Source organism: Lutjanus erythropterus, chromosome 3, assembly GCF_056507025.1.
Source record: "Lutjanus erythropterus isolate fLutEry1 chromosome 3, fLutEry1.hap2, whole genome shotgun sequence".
Lineage (NCBI taxonomy): Eukaryota > Metazoa > Chordata > Actinopteri > Lutjaniformes > Lutjanidae > Lutjanus > Lutjanus erythropterus.
Genome location: NC_139319.1, coordinates 13,854,891 through 13,869,371, shown reverse-complemented (window position 1 = coordinate 13,869,371; position 14,481 = coordinate 13,854,891). Strand labels below are relative to the sequence as shown.

The window sequence follows — 14,481 nt, the reverse complement described above, 5'->3', positions numbered from 1 at the left end:
GGTGGGTGGGTTGGTGGAAGGGTTGGGTATCACCGAAGAAGTGCTGCCCAGGAGGGGAAAACCAGAACTCTCTGCTGGGTTTACTGGGGGACTCCCAGTAAAATGACGACTAGTTTTGCATCCTTGTAAAGTTAAATAAATGAGAAAAAAAAGACTCCCTTGCTGTGTTTCCACGTTCCTCACCGTAGAGACAAAGTAGACCCACCCTATCTCTAATCATAGCTCAGAATTTTGCAACCTCAGCCAATAAACCAGTCACTGCTTAATAACATGTTTTCAAATGGATCTGGTTTCATAATCCTGCAGTAACTTGCAGAGCTCACAGTTGTATTATATCCACGTGTAGTTGTTGATCGCTCCTGGCGAAGTTATTTTACAGCCTCCCGCAGGACAGGAGAGGTCTTCAGGTGCAGCAGCCCACCTGTCTCTGATTCACCCTCCAGCCAACCCCCATTTTTTTATGTCCTGATGATGAGCTTTGAACCCAGGTATCCATTGTGTGGCAGACAGAAAGCAGGCAGGTGGTGTTGAGTTACCAGCAAACACCATTAATGTTTCATGGCTGCCCATCTTGTGTGAGTGTCATTCCTTTACAGGTGTTCTCCTCCACCTGTTAAATCAATGTTGTCCACAATCAGCTGATGGAAACAGAGGCTTTTTGAGACTGTTTTCTGGGGGAGAAAACTGTGTTGTTTAGCTTGTTTTTCTCTCTCTACAGAGAAACAGTTCAGAGGATCCTCTGATTTATTGCTCAGCTGCAGGGAGGTTATTTTAACACCCTGTTTGTCTGTTTGTAACTTTGGTGCATATTTTGTTAGCTTGTTACTGAGGTTTTTAGAGCTGCAGCTGCCAGTTGTTTTCATTATTGACTTATCAGGTGATTTTCTCAATTAAAGCTACTACAACAAGTTTTAACTGCTTATCTTTATGTGACCTACATAAGATAAACAGACCACAGAAGACTGGTTGTTTCTATATAGTTGTTCTAAATAGCTGCCACTGGGTTGGATTCTCTTTAAATCAGGTGAAACATGTCTGTGTTTACGTTTTCCCAGGCAAAGTTACACTGAGTTGTATGTTAACCAGTTAAAAGGAATCAGGAGGACATTTTATTTAGATTAATTTTATTTTTGGTGTTATATTTTGTAGCTATGGAGGTGGAAACACTATGGCTTTTGTTCGCAGGGGCCAACAAAATCAACAAAATATGCAGTTAATTTGTTTTTGTAAATAATTGCAGAAAATAGTGACAAATTCATATCACAATTTTAGAAAGCCAAAACCTAAAAATATATATATATTTGTGTAATGTTCAACACAACAACAACAACAATATAGTAAGTAGGAATAAATAAAATGAAATGAAAATAAAGAAAATAATCTGTAGAATGAGGTAAACATTGGCATAGGAAGTAATAGTACCAAAACAAGAGGGTAGTCAATAATATAATCGCAAGAAAGAAAATATACGATATACGATACGATATACTTTATTGTCCCCATAGGGAAATTTGTTTTGGACTCAAATGCTGCACACAATATGGCTCCACAGTAATAAAGCAAACAACATAATAAATTGCACATCATCCACATTGCACATTACAAGATATTGCACATACCCTGTGGTAAAAAAAAACCATCATGAAACTATTGCACAATCCCTGCAGCCTCAAACAGCACTATTTAAAAGTTTAATGGAGGTAGGAACAAATGAATTTTTAAATCAGTTAAGTTTACAGTGGGGAACTCTGTATCGTCTGCCAGAGGGCAAGAGCTCATATTCTACATGCAGGATGTGTGATGGGTCGGTCAGTATCCTCCGAGCCTGCCGAAGAACAGACTGCTCATAAACTGACTGGAGGGGCTGGTACTCTCCCCATCACCTTCATGGTGGTGTGTACCAGACGGGCCAGCTTAGATTTTAGTTGTACAGTAAGGTTTCCAAACCATTCTGACATATCTGACCACACTTTCCAATACGGCCTGATAGAATAAAAACATAATCCACTGGTCCACACCAGACGCTCTGAGTCTACGTAAAAAGTAAAGAACACACATTTTCCACATGAGCTTTAAAACTAAAAGTGTTGTCTAAGTGCACGCCAAGGTACAATGCTTACAAAATAGTACAGCTTAAACCAAAATAGTAAATAAATATATTAAACCAGTTTGGGTGTTTTGCCTAAAATGATCAATCAGTTATCAAAAATATTTTTGTTCTGTGACAATCAGCTAATCAATCAGTTAAGTAATTGTTTCAACTCATACATTCGGTGGATTTTTCTTTTTAACGACGCAACATTAAGGCATTTTTGTTCACATTTTAAGCTTTTTTTTAACAATTGTCTCATTTGTGACTGCTGAACGTTTGTGAAGACATTTGAATGTAAAAAAAAAAAAATCTGGCACAAGTATCCCATGATTGTCTATTATTATTTATTGCCTTTTATTATCATTATAAAAGAGTACATTTGGACTAGAGATGTTCTGGTACCATTTTTACCTTTCTGATACAGATTTCGATACCTGAACTTTGCATATTGGCAAAGTAACCAGTACCGAAGTCAAAACATTACCAAAAAAAAAAAAAAAAAGCAGATTTGCATAAAATCCATTTGCAGGAAAGTTTAGAAAGGAGTTTGCCCAGTAGCCATGGAGACGGTTCAGTTGTTCTCATGTGACCTGTATGGGATTTTGGTCATGGTCTCTTTCACATTTCCCTGCTCAGCTCAGTAAACAGCCAAATGTTATCACGTGACTGAAATTCCATACTTGGGCAACGTGATAACGACTGAACCATCTTCTCTCCTTTTTTTGTGTGTGTCAAACTGTTTTTTTTTTTATTACAAGAACAAGTGTCCTCCATAAACGTCTGCATGTCATCATCAAATGTGGCTGCTGTGGTCTCTGAGCTGGTCTTTAAATGCTCTTTAAAGCCCCACAAACACAGTGACAGTGGCTCTTTTCTGCGCTCTGAGTCTGCACTGGGCTGATCTCAGGGGAAGGGATTTAAATATATCGGCATTTCTCAGCAGAATGACCACTTCAAAGGTATTTGTCGCTACAAAGGATGTGGAATTGTGGGTTTTTTATGACTGCTGGGAAGCAGTTTTATGTGATTTTGTTGTTTCGTTGTTTTATAAAGAAATCTGATACTATTTAGATGTGTTCAGTCTTCGTTATTGGTGACATGCTGCAGGTTTCTGCCTCCTGATCAGCTCCACTTCAACGTTCATATTTATAGCAAAAGTGTCAATCTTGACAAATTCCGTCACTTTTAATATCGGCATCCTAAACACGAGTGGGCTGATCAGATCATCAGACCTGCAGCAAGAATGCAAGTGAAGTTAAGATTAGTCCTTAACGGTTTCTGAGGAATGAGAGGAATGTGAGGCTAATCAGTCATCTGTATGATGACTAGTGATCTCAAGAAGGGACTCAAATCTGATGTAGTGTGAAATCTGTTTGGATAACATCAGAGTTCAGACCTGTGACCGTGACAGGATCTCTGTGAGTCTCCATGGCAGCAAGCTAGCATGAATAATGGTCATACTAATGTGATTAGATGTATAGGTCCAGGTCACAAGTTTGTGATTCAAAACAGATTTACTTTGCTTGTTGCTGCCTATAGAGAACACAGTGTTTCTGATGGATTGAAAGCAATGTTTCAGTATCAAAATTTCTTCTTTTTAAGTTTAAAATCATGAGCAGTAGAACGTTAACTATTGTTTTTTTGTAATTATTGCAAAAATGGTGCCAGAGAAGCTATTTTTGTTAAGTTACAGTATAGGTTGTGCAGAACCTGTGGGGAAAATTTAAGTGGAACAGGTGCACTAGTCAACATACTAGCAGGTGTGTGTGTGTGTGTGTGTGTGTGTGTGTGTGTGTGTGTGTGTGTGTGTGTCTGTGTCAACCTGGCTGAGACCCTTTCCCACCACAGACACAGACGGCTCAGCTTTGTCCCGTGTTTAGGATTAGCCCCACCTTCCCTGCTCATGTCCCCACACTGACCCTGAGAAGTGACTGACATCTTAAAGATTTGTGGCAATGGTGACAAACAGCATTTTGGGAAGTTCACTATTTGCCTTCTGTCTGAGAGTTTATGCCGGGTTCCTTTCAGAGGCAGAGATTGGACTTTCCCAGCTGAAAACTCCAACTTCCAGACTCAAAGTGTTTCAGGTGCACAACGCCAAACGTAAACAAAAAACAGCTGACCAAGACAAGCCGAAACGCCTTTACACTTCTGCTACAGGAACTCGTTCCTTTGGTGTTGTGTGTGTTAAATAGACAACTGTTTTAATGAAAACCAGTGACATAAATATATGTTACATATATACGGTATGTTAACTGTGTTCCCATCTATTTTTTTGGGGGGTGGTTAACATTTTCCTGAATAACTTCTGTGTAGAGAAGATGACTTTCAGAGATTGTTTACCATGACTAGCTAATAACACTGTACATATTTTGACATTAATTTACATATAGAACAGGTTTTACTATATGGTAGTTGTATGTATAAAATATAATTTACGTTGCCTTTTAGATGATGGTTTACTATTTACAATGTGCACTGTGGGTGCTGTGATTGTGTGACATCAGACGGCTGCCTCTTCATGAAGTCAGGGTAGATGGATTTACCCAGAGATCACAAATAGCAACGCCGACTTTGAGTGGCGTTCTATTGTACTTTTTCTCGCAGGAGGTCGGAAATGTTTGAGTTCCACTGCTCAGCCTGGGAGGTGATTAGCCTAGCTTAGCATAAACACTGAACGTGTGGAGAAACAGCCAGCTTGGCTCTCTTCGAGGTTCAGTACGTACACCTGCCAACACTTCCACAGCTCGCTAATTGACACATCTCATTTATTTAACACATACATGCATTACAGAAATGCTAAAATGGCTGTTTTTGGTTTGATGGGGAGATATATGCTTTTTTTTTTTTTTTTTTAGTGTAGCTTTACTGCAGCTCTTTTGCGCCTTTACAGTGGCTTCCTGTGGTTTTGACCATAAATTAAATAGAAACAAATAATTTCTCTTTTTGTTAACATTTTAATTTTCACTTATGGTTGTGGGCCTAAATTAATGCTTCCAGTTGTATAAATGAGTCGTCTATACACCAAATGAAAAAAGAAGTTTAAAGATTTTGCCAGTAGCTTTTTTTTAAGTCTCCCTAGGGTAGCTATGGATGCCAAATCCAAAAAACAGAAATATCTCTGAGGAAAATAGAGAGCTGCAGACATTTTTTTTTCCCTTTTTGAGCCAAAACTTAAAGGTAAATGAACAAAAATGAAATAGTAAAGGTTGCTGACTCCTAGCTTATTCTCATGACGTTCTGATAGCTCCATACGAAACATGCAGATATCTTTATGGTCCCCTTGGTGACATTTTCTACTGAATAATGATGTGATGTTAGACTACAAATATGAGTATTTTACGTAAAAAAAGATTCATTACAGCATCTGTGATAGTGACCCATTTGTTGGCTCGCCTGTTCCAGTTGAATACAAAGAATTGCCCTCTTTCCTCCCGCAAACTCTCTGCCGTGTCTTTAGAGCATTGTGAGCAGAATAGAGATTGTAACTGAATCAGGTTGAACCACTTCTGTTGTCCAAGAATGAACTGGAATGAAGGTTCAAGTTGTGTTTATGGAGCCTGCAGTTTGTCCTCAGTCACCAACATAAACATTATTCTGCATGCGGTTTGGACAGTGTTGAAGAGCCAACAGCATATACATTAGCTTGCATTTCTTTTGCCTTGAAAATTTATGAGGGGAAAAAAAAACACCATATAGGAGAAGTGTGCAGCCACTCGGAGGCTAAAGTAAATATTTTCCTTTTCTCAACTGAGCTTGTTTTAAAGGCGATGAAAAGTTAATCTGAAAAGGGTCAAAACACATCTGAGAAAAAAAACAGGTTCACAGTTACACACACCCAAGCAAATATTTGACACAGATGAGCCCGACAGGCATGTTGGTATGCACTGTATTCTTTATTTAAAACAAACTCCAGTTTCTGAATTATCTGCGTATCATAACTTTTTTTTTTTAAAAGGGACGTTCTGTATCAAAAACTCTCTTTTCATCCGGTTGGCTAATTACGCGAGTGCAGCGCTGCAGCTCGCTCTCATCTCTCTGATAAATATCTCTGAACATCACAGACACGCCGTATCTTCTCTCCTCTTTCCATTCCACATGCAAACATGGCTGCGTTTTTTTTATCGGCGAGTGAGACGTGATGCAAACGAGCTACAGAGGAAGTAGCAGGAGCGGAGATAGTGTATATACCCACACATTCTTATCGCTGACAGAAGCCTATTGTAGTGTGGGGGATCGGCTGAAGCCTCATACCAACATGAAAAGTAGGAGTGATGTCACCAGACCACATTGTGCACATACAATGTGGTAATTAAGCCTGTGAGGGTCAGAAAAAAAAATGTGTAGGGACCTGTGGTTCTAAGTCTCACTGATATTATATTCTCAGTAACATTTGGGTCATAATGATTTGGGAGCGTTATAGTGTTATGAAGAGGATTACAGTAAAAGACATGCTTTGTGTTTTTAAGCCATATTCTTATATTTTTAGCTTCATTAAATGGTAAGAAAACATATCCAGGCCATGGTGAAGAACCAAATAATTAATCAGTATGGCTCGGGTAGACTGTGATCTGATATTTTAGGGTCTCGTTGGGGGTGTAGCTTTCAGTAACAGGCCAGTCTGTAGTGCAACCAGTAGAAGACGCATTAATTGGAGCAAGATACCTTTTATTACATTATATTTTGGGATGTAATGAAATTTATTGTGGTATCAAAAAACAAGAAAAACTGACAACTTGTGTTAAATAAATGTTGTTGTTTTTGTGTTTTGTGAGCTAACGCATGCAAAAAATAGCCACAAATTGTCTTTTGTGGCAAGTCAAATAAAGTTTTATTGGTATAGCCCTAAAACACAAATCACAATGTTACTCAGGAGGCTTTGCAATCTGTACAGTATGCAACGCTCCCTGTCCTGTAAACCCTCTAAAGAGTGAGGAAAAAACTCCCCAAAAAACCCTTTTTAACAGTGAAAAAATGGAAGAAACCTCAGGGAGAGCCACAGAAGCAGGATCCCCCTCCCCTGTCAGGTGCTGCCTGTCATACGATCTCTTCTCCACCATCATCTTTAGCAATCAGTGTTTGAATTATGGACACACAATTGCAAAACAAAAACAATGCAACTGTGAGTAGCAGTTCTTTTATAAAATAAAATAGAAATATTAAAATAAATGTAATATCAGAGTAGATATCGTCACATCTGGTACGGTTTTGAGACATATTTTTATTGCAATATCAGGACATCAATAGTTGCATTACATTCATTTAGCTGACAGTTTTAACGAAAGTCACTCACACTAAGCGCATTGAGCCATGTGGATCTAACCAAAACCAGCATGTATAGTATTATATTGTATGTCGTCACACATGCAGGCCACTAAAATCTGTACATGCAGAATTCTTTCAGTTGTGATTACCTTAGATGTTTTGTTTTGTAAGGTTTTATCAGATGCTTTGTGGGACAGTTAACCACCACCAGTGGTAGAGATGACAAATAGATTCACATATTTAGTGAAAAAAAACTCTTGTGAGTAATAAGTCAGGGGAGGGAGACGTTCTCAGACTCAGTCAGGATCAGTCTGATTATCTGCACTGCGAGTGTTTCTGGACATATTAACCTAGTAAACTTCAAATCTGCACTGACTATAAACACAGCAGACTCTGTAATCATTATGACCTGCTGAGCGCTAAGTCCTGAATGTCAGACTTGACATAAATAAGAGTAGGATGTAGGCTGTCTGTTTTCAGCAGGTTAAAAACAAGGCCAGTGACAGTTCTAATTAGCATGTGTTACCATGCTGACATGTTAAACTAAGGTAGCATATGTACTGTGTAAGGGCAGCTGCAGAACGTACTAAGAAAAAAAGAAAAAGTATGCAGTTTGGAACGTAGCATTTATCTTCTGAACATCAGTGTGTTAGCATCGACATTGTGAGCATGTTGCTGTACTAGCATTAGCATTTAGCTTAAGGCATCACTCTGTGTAACTAAAGCCTCAGAGCACCTTTTATGGCTGTAGACTCTTTGTCTTGTTCGACTAAAAAAAAGTTAATAAATAAATGTACTTAAAATGAAATAAGATCAGTCAAACAATTATCAACAAACAAAATAAGCAATATAATAAAAATGTATTCATATTGTGGGGCAATTCGCTCTCAAAAATAAAAAATATTTAAAAAAAAACCTTTTTGCTAGTGTTATCTCCTTTTCCCTGGGTTACATGGGGTCTGACTAATAACTGGAAAACAATCAGTCACGTCAGTAGACTCCGATGTAATGAAACCTAGTTTACCACTCCAGCAAGTAGGCCAACCCTTAGTGATAACCTCGCAACAGAGACGATTTCTAGTCCCTGTTGAGCTAACTTGAGCTAACATTAATGCTCTCTAGAGATTGTTGGATATCTCAGACTGAATAACTCCACACAGATAAATGCAAAACTGGTTTGGTTGCTCAATCTTGGTATAACTAAGATATCTGCTGAAAAAAAAATTTTTTTTTTCATGGACAGATTGAGCTACTGCATCCAAAAACTTACTCAAAGCTAGTAGTGCCATATGTCAGACTATTTCAAGTCTGGTTGTGGTCTAAAAGGCATTTCAAAATTGAGAATAAAAGATCACAGTTTAGATCATAATTGTGATTAAACAGACTGTTATTTTTTTTATTTTGGCTGGATCGCCCACCCTTAACTGTCAGCACGTTCGAGAAAACATACTATGAGTTATCTTCTGTGTCAGCCTTGGATAATACAACACTGTTATCCAACACAAAAGTCTTATCCAAGGTTACATCTTTTCTCCTGGGTGGTGAAGAAAGGTCAGCGCATTCATACTGTATACACCCACAGAGTACATGCATTGACTCGTGCGCGCACAGGTAGGAGGATGACATCACACTTTGCCAATGTCAGCGGCAGGAAGCAGGATACTGTCTCCTCTGTCCTTGTCTGGACTAAAAAGCCTTTCTAAGTCTTATCTCTGTATTGGCTGAACTCTCTTTCACCAGAGTTGCAGCATGTGAAGTCGGCCACTTGTCTTTGATCTGAACAATGGGGTATAAGGGCTCCTGTATCCTCCTGTTGGCCTTTTAACGTCTTTATCAACTTCACGTATAGAGCTCAGTTTTTAGAACGGTGTGTTGTTCCCCTCCGGGTGCTGCTGTGCTTGTTGACCCACTGTTTTACCATCTCCTCCTCCTCCTCTTTCTCTTCTTCCCTCTCAGCTAAACTGAGCACCTGCGTGTGTGTTTCAACATGTTAATGAATCGTCTCTCGTGATCACTGAGCAGTATGGTAGGAACAGCCTGTTTCTGAAACCAGTTTCTGGATGAACGCAGCAGTCGGCCAACACCCTGTTAGCCTCCATGTGCGTGAGGACGCACAGACATGCAGCGTGGATCTGCTTACATAATCACAGTCTTATCTCATAAGCTAGTCGCAGTCATTATTCAGCACCTGTTGGGCTTGTGTTGTGTTGTCTAGAAACAGACTTTGTAGGGACGCCTCATCAGGAAAACTATATATATGATACAGTGAAGTTCTCTTATTTTAACAACAGCTCAACTGTTTCCGTGAAATTCTACTTAAAACTTTCTTACATCCACATCTTTTCACTGTAGGTCTAAAACACTTGTATTTGAACTATAGTCACTGTCCAGGGAAAACCATGCCTCATCAGTGTTGGTGATTTTGAATTTTTCAGAAACACTGAGGGATTAGTTTTTCTTGTACTGGCTGAGAAAATTCTCCTTCTTCTTATACTAAACAAACCATTTAAAATGGTTTATGATGCGGTGGAGGCATACTTGCTTTTTAATCATGCATTTACACTAATTTCTAAGGATGTACACAAATATCGCTTCGAACAGATGCATGATGGCAGCCATGATGCGTATATATGCATATGTGAGCACATTGTTAAAAGGAAGTATGTTTCTGGCCTTACATTATAATATTAGTTATATTACCATGGTTACATTATCCACTTTAAATGTTAGCATTTTTATTCTCCTGTTTTATTCTTATTTTTATCTTCTCTTTTGATTTTCCTTTTTAAGTCCTAGAGAAATGTGCCGGTTTATACTGCCTTGTGCTTGTTGTCTTACTACTTTTTACGTGAAGTATTTTGGAAGCTGTAATCACATCTTCCTTTTCAGTTTATACAGCAAACCTTTAGGAAAGAATGTCTTATTTAGACATTAGTGGATTCATGTTTCTGGACACTTGACAAATGTAAGTCAAATTTTCTTGTCCTTTTAGCTTTGTTTTGGTCTCCTCCACCATCCAGTGGAAATACTACGATGTGTTATAATATTATTATGTGTTAATTAAATGCTGCTAAATAAAGACTGACTCCAGCGTGGGTCTTATATTACCTCCCCTAATTTGTTTTACAGCCATTTATTGGCATTAATTTGCTGTCAGTGCTTTGGGTGGTAAGTTTGGTGAGTTAATAATTGAACATATAATAACGTTTTCTTTCCTTGTTAATTCTCCTGTTTAGGACATTTTAAGAGTGAAAATGACAACAGATGTCCAGTCATTTAAAACCATCCTTGCCTCCATTTGACATTTGGACATCTAAATCAGTCTCTCCGAAAGATAAATGGTCCGACACAGCGGTCGCTGCCCCGCTGGCTGAAGGGAATAATAGAAACAGAGATAAGAAAATGACTGGCCTTTTCCCTTCCTGCTGCGTTGTTGATTAGATGAGGATGGTGAGGACTATAAATAATCTGACCAGGCACTATCTGGCCTTTCAATGGCTTCACCTGTAGCACTAAATATTTTAACAGCTGCTATCACTTTATTGGGCCTGTCTGTCACTGACTGGGTTTCCATGGCCGCCACCTGGTCACTGAAAATGCAGGTTCAGGAGGAACGAAACTCAGAAAACTGACTTTTCTTTTGTCTGCTGCAGGTTACAGTCTAGTATTTAGCACCCAGAATGCCTCATCTTTCGGAAAAGGCAAGTTTAGACAAGAACTTTTAGTGTAATGAAATATATTTTGCAGATCATATTGACAGTTCATTGATCAAGTCTTTGGAATTGAGGTTTAAAACTCCTGTTTAGCAGGAAAGATGATCTTTATTCTGAGTAAAGGGTGTGTCTTCCCTCTGAGGTATTTGTATAGACCACGCCTGTGTGCGTGAAAACCTCTGGGGTGGCAGAAAAGCTGACAATGCCAGAAAACCAGATCAGGGAAAAAAAGAAAAGACAAGCTTTTCTCTTCCCTGTTTACACTGTTTGCTCCTTTCAGCCTGGGGCTGTTTCTGTTTTTTTAATTCCTCCTCTGAAGCTTCTTTGGCAAAACGTGGAGGTGCAACACAATAGCCAAGCTCATGTTCTCACTGTCATCATGTTTACTCTGGGAGTGGGGAGAGCCTGTTTTACTTTATGTAACACCTTTTAAAACAATTCCCTACTGGATAGGATGGGAAATTTATTGTTTCCAGCTGTATCTGTGCAGTGATAATGAGTAATTACTTAAAATGATGAAACAATTTGCAGGTGGGAAAGGCGCTGCCAAGGACCGTAACAACTCCTGGCTGTTGTCTCATTCCTTTTTCATAAGGACAAGACAAACACTTACTTTGTGGTAATGTAGAGGAGATGCAGCAGCCATTAAATGCTGCCAGAGCTATTATTAAAAATTGCACACTGCAAAGTGTGTAAAGAAACCAGGCAAAGCTTTGGGTATTGGTGCATTCACTGTGTCTGGTAATTTACATTTTAAAAGACAGGGGGATTGAATTTGGCTTTGTCACAGCTTTTGTTTTATTGTTGTTTAATTTGCCTGAGCTGAGAATTTATATTTTAATGTTGGCATTACTTTTTAGCCTGCGCTTTGCCAATCATTGAAGACCCACAGGAAAACATTTGTCATATTCCAGCACCAGTACCCGTAAAGTGATACTGATACTCCAGTACTTCATTTGATACCTTATTTCCTTCTTAAATTCATACACCTCATCTGAATTCAGGAAGTATTCCTGAAATACACATTTTATGGTTTTATGTTCATCAGCTGTCTGAGCAAAAGATGCTTCGCCAAACAATTGTCACATGAAACTGCTCTGCTGCATCTCTGCAATTTGTTGATGTGTTTACAGAGAGGCTGAGGAGCAAATCTGTTTGAACACAAGCTTTACATAATAAAAATCAGTGAAGTTTGCAAAAATTAAAATCTCATATTCACTTAAACTGCAGCAAAGATGGCTTTTTTATTTTCAAGGCCCAAATTAATCCCCAGTCCTCAACATCAACATACATTCAGGAAATAATTTCTAAATTATTACTGAAATACACTCTGAGAATTACGTAGCTGTGGCAGTGTGTGTTTCTCAAGGAAGTGACCCTGTGACGTCTAATACAGGAAATAAATAGAGTCTCGTGAGGAGTATCTGCGGGTGCAGCTAGCTGTATCTGCTCTGAGTGAAATCCCAGTCTGGATTTGTCTGCTCTGCTGATCTGATTGTGTCTCTTCGCTGCGGAGAAGTGGAAACGACAAATATGTGTAATTATCAAATTGCCGTAATTGGATAATTGGAAATTGCCAAATCAGGAGAGGCTTGTGTAGCAATGAGAGCGCTACGCCGCCAGAGACTGTAAACAGACAAATACACACACACGGCATTCTCATTTAAACATTCAGATCACAATAAAACTGTTTCAGAACCAACTCTTGGATTCACACACACACACACACACACACACACACACACACACACACACACACACTGTATTTTTAAGATGTATTTTTAACAGCCTATACTTTGGCATGTGCTCTGCTTGTCCCATTTCTGGCTATCCCGTATTTCAGGTTATTTTGAGCAAGTAGAGCAGTGTCTTCTGGGTAACTGTGGGCTCTCCCTCTGTGTGACAACATGGCAGCAGGTACTGTAAATGAGAGCATGATGTAGGTCATGACTTTCATTAATAGGCCTTCACTTGATTATTTGAAAAGGCATATTTTATTAAACAAAAACAAGTGCTCTTTGTTGTGCCGGATGGGAAATGTCATATTTCAGACCCTCAATGGTTTGTTTAGAATATTATTATGATTGAGAAGGGTGGTCAGACAATACAGCTGTGTTGTATTGAGTTGGTAGATTCAGGTCTTAACCTGTTTGGCTCTTATTTAAAGGCAGAAATTCACTTTACCAAATGGAGCATAACTGAGAGGAGGTGTTGCCAGTGTATTGTTGTCTGAGAGGAGCTAATCGCTGCTTACATCAGGCTAATCTGGCTGTCTGTTGTACCATCGAAAAAACAAAACAAAAGAACAACAAGAGCAACAAAAACCGTCAGGGGCTCTGCACAAAAAGTTTTTTGACAATCACCTGTCAACATCAATAATTCACAACACAGCAGGGCCAACAATAAGACAGCAGCAGGAAATTAACGCAAGAAGCAGAGTGAGACTGATAAACAGGTAAAAAAAAACTTCAAAAGTCTGGCCTGAGTGAACTACAGCAAACAGGCTGATAAACAGGGAAATTTAAAGTGTGACTGCAGAAAATCAGGCTTTTGATTTTTTTTTTATTATTATTTAGCACATATTAAAAACAAAGAAAACAAATAAACAAAACAAAGAGTGGAAATGGGCGATACTTTTGAAGGGTCAATTCTACAGTTTTCACTGTTAATATGTTACCAAATTATGACTGTAGGTAAATTCACTATCCTGATGTTTGTCTATCACTGTTTGCCTTACCACTGACTTTAGCCAAACCAGAAATGGATCTTTGAGACAAATCTTTTGATATTTTAGAGTGTTAAAATTCTGTTATTAACATTACAAAGACATTTGTTTCAGACATAGACATAGGTTTTCATATTTACTTGAAACCACAGGCGGGATGAAGTCTTTTTTTTTTTCAAGTCACAAGGAAGTCCAAGGTCTTTTCACTCGAGTCTTGAGACAAGTCCTGAGTACTAAACTTTGAATTTAGTGTCCTAAACAAGTCATAATGTAACAGTGAGCTTCTGACCTCATTGATACACAAAGCCAAACAACTTCACATGTTGAATGAAGCTGTAAGTTGTTTTGTCTCCGTATGTAATTTTCAACCTGTGTGTTTTGCATACTGCAATTCAGTTTTTGCTGACCACTATGTTGTGTTATCTGAAATTTTTTTTCAATTGGACTTGAGTAACGCAGCATTACTTATTCAGGTTTCTCTCCTGCAACATGATTGGATGCTGTTGGATTGATTCAAACAAGGTGGATCAGGGGAATTAAGCATTGAAAACAAAAATTAATTGATCCGTAGCACACTTTTTAAATAACACACTTTTAAAATCTTTGGGCGTGGTGGAAGGTACCAAGTATTTTCAAGGCTGCTGAAGTCATGAGTCATTGGCGTTACAAGTCTTTTTTGATTTTGC

The 14,481-nt window shown here is 38.6% G+C and overlaps 1 protein-coding gene across 1 annotated transcript in view; it reads left to right on the top strand.

The window, feature by feature from the left end:
* fhip1aa (FHF complex subunit HOOK interacting protein 1Aa) overlaps window positions 1-14,481 on the top strand; it is a 44,861-nt gene that overhangs the window by 635 nt on the left and 29,745 nt on the right. The gene's annotated exons all lie outside the window — the stretch shown is intronic.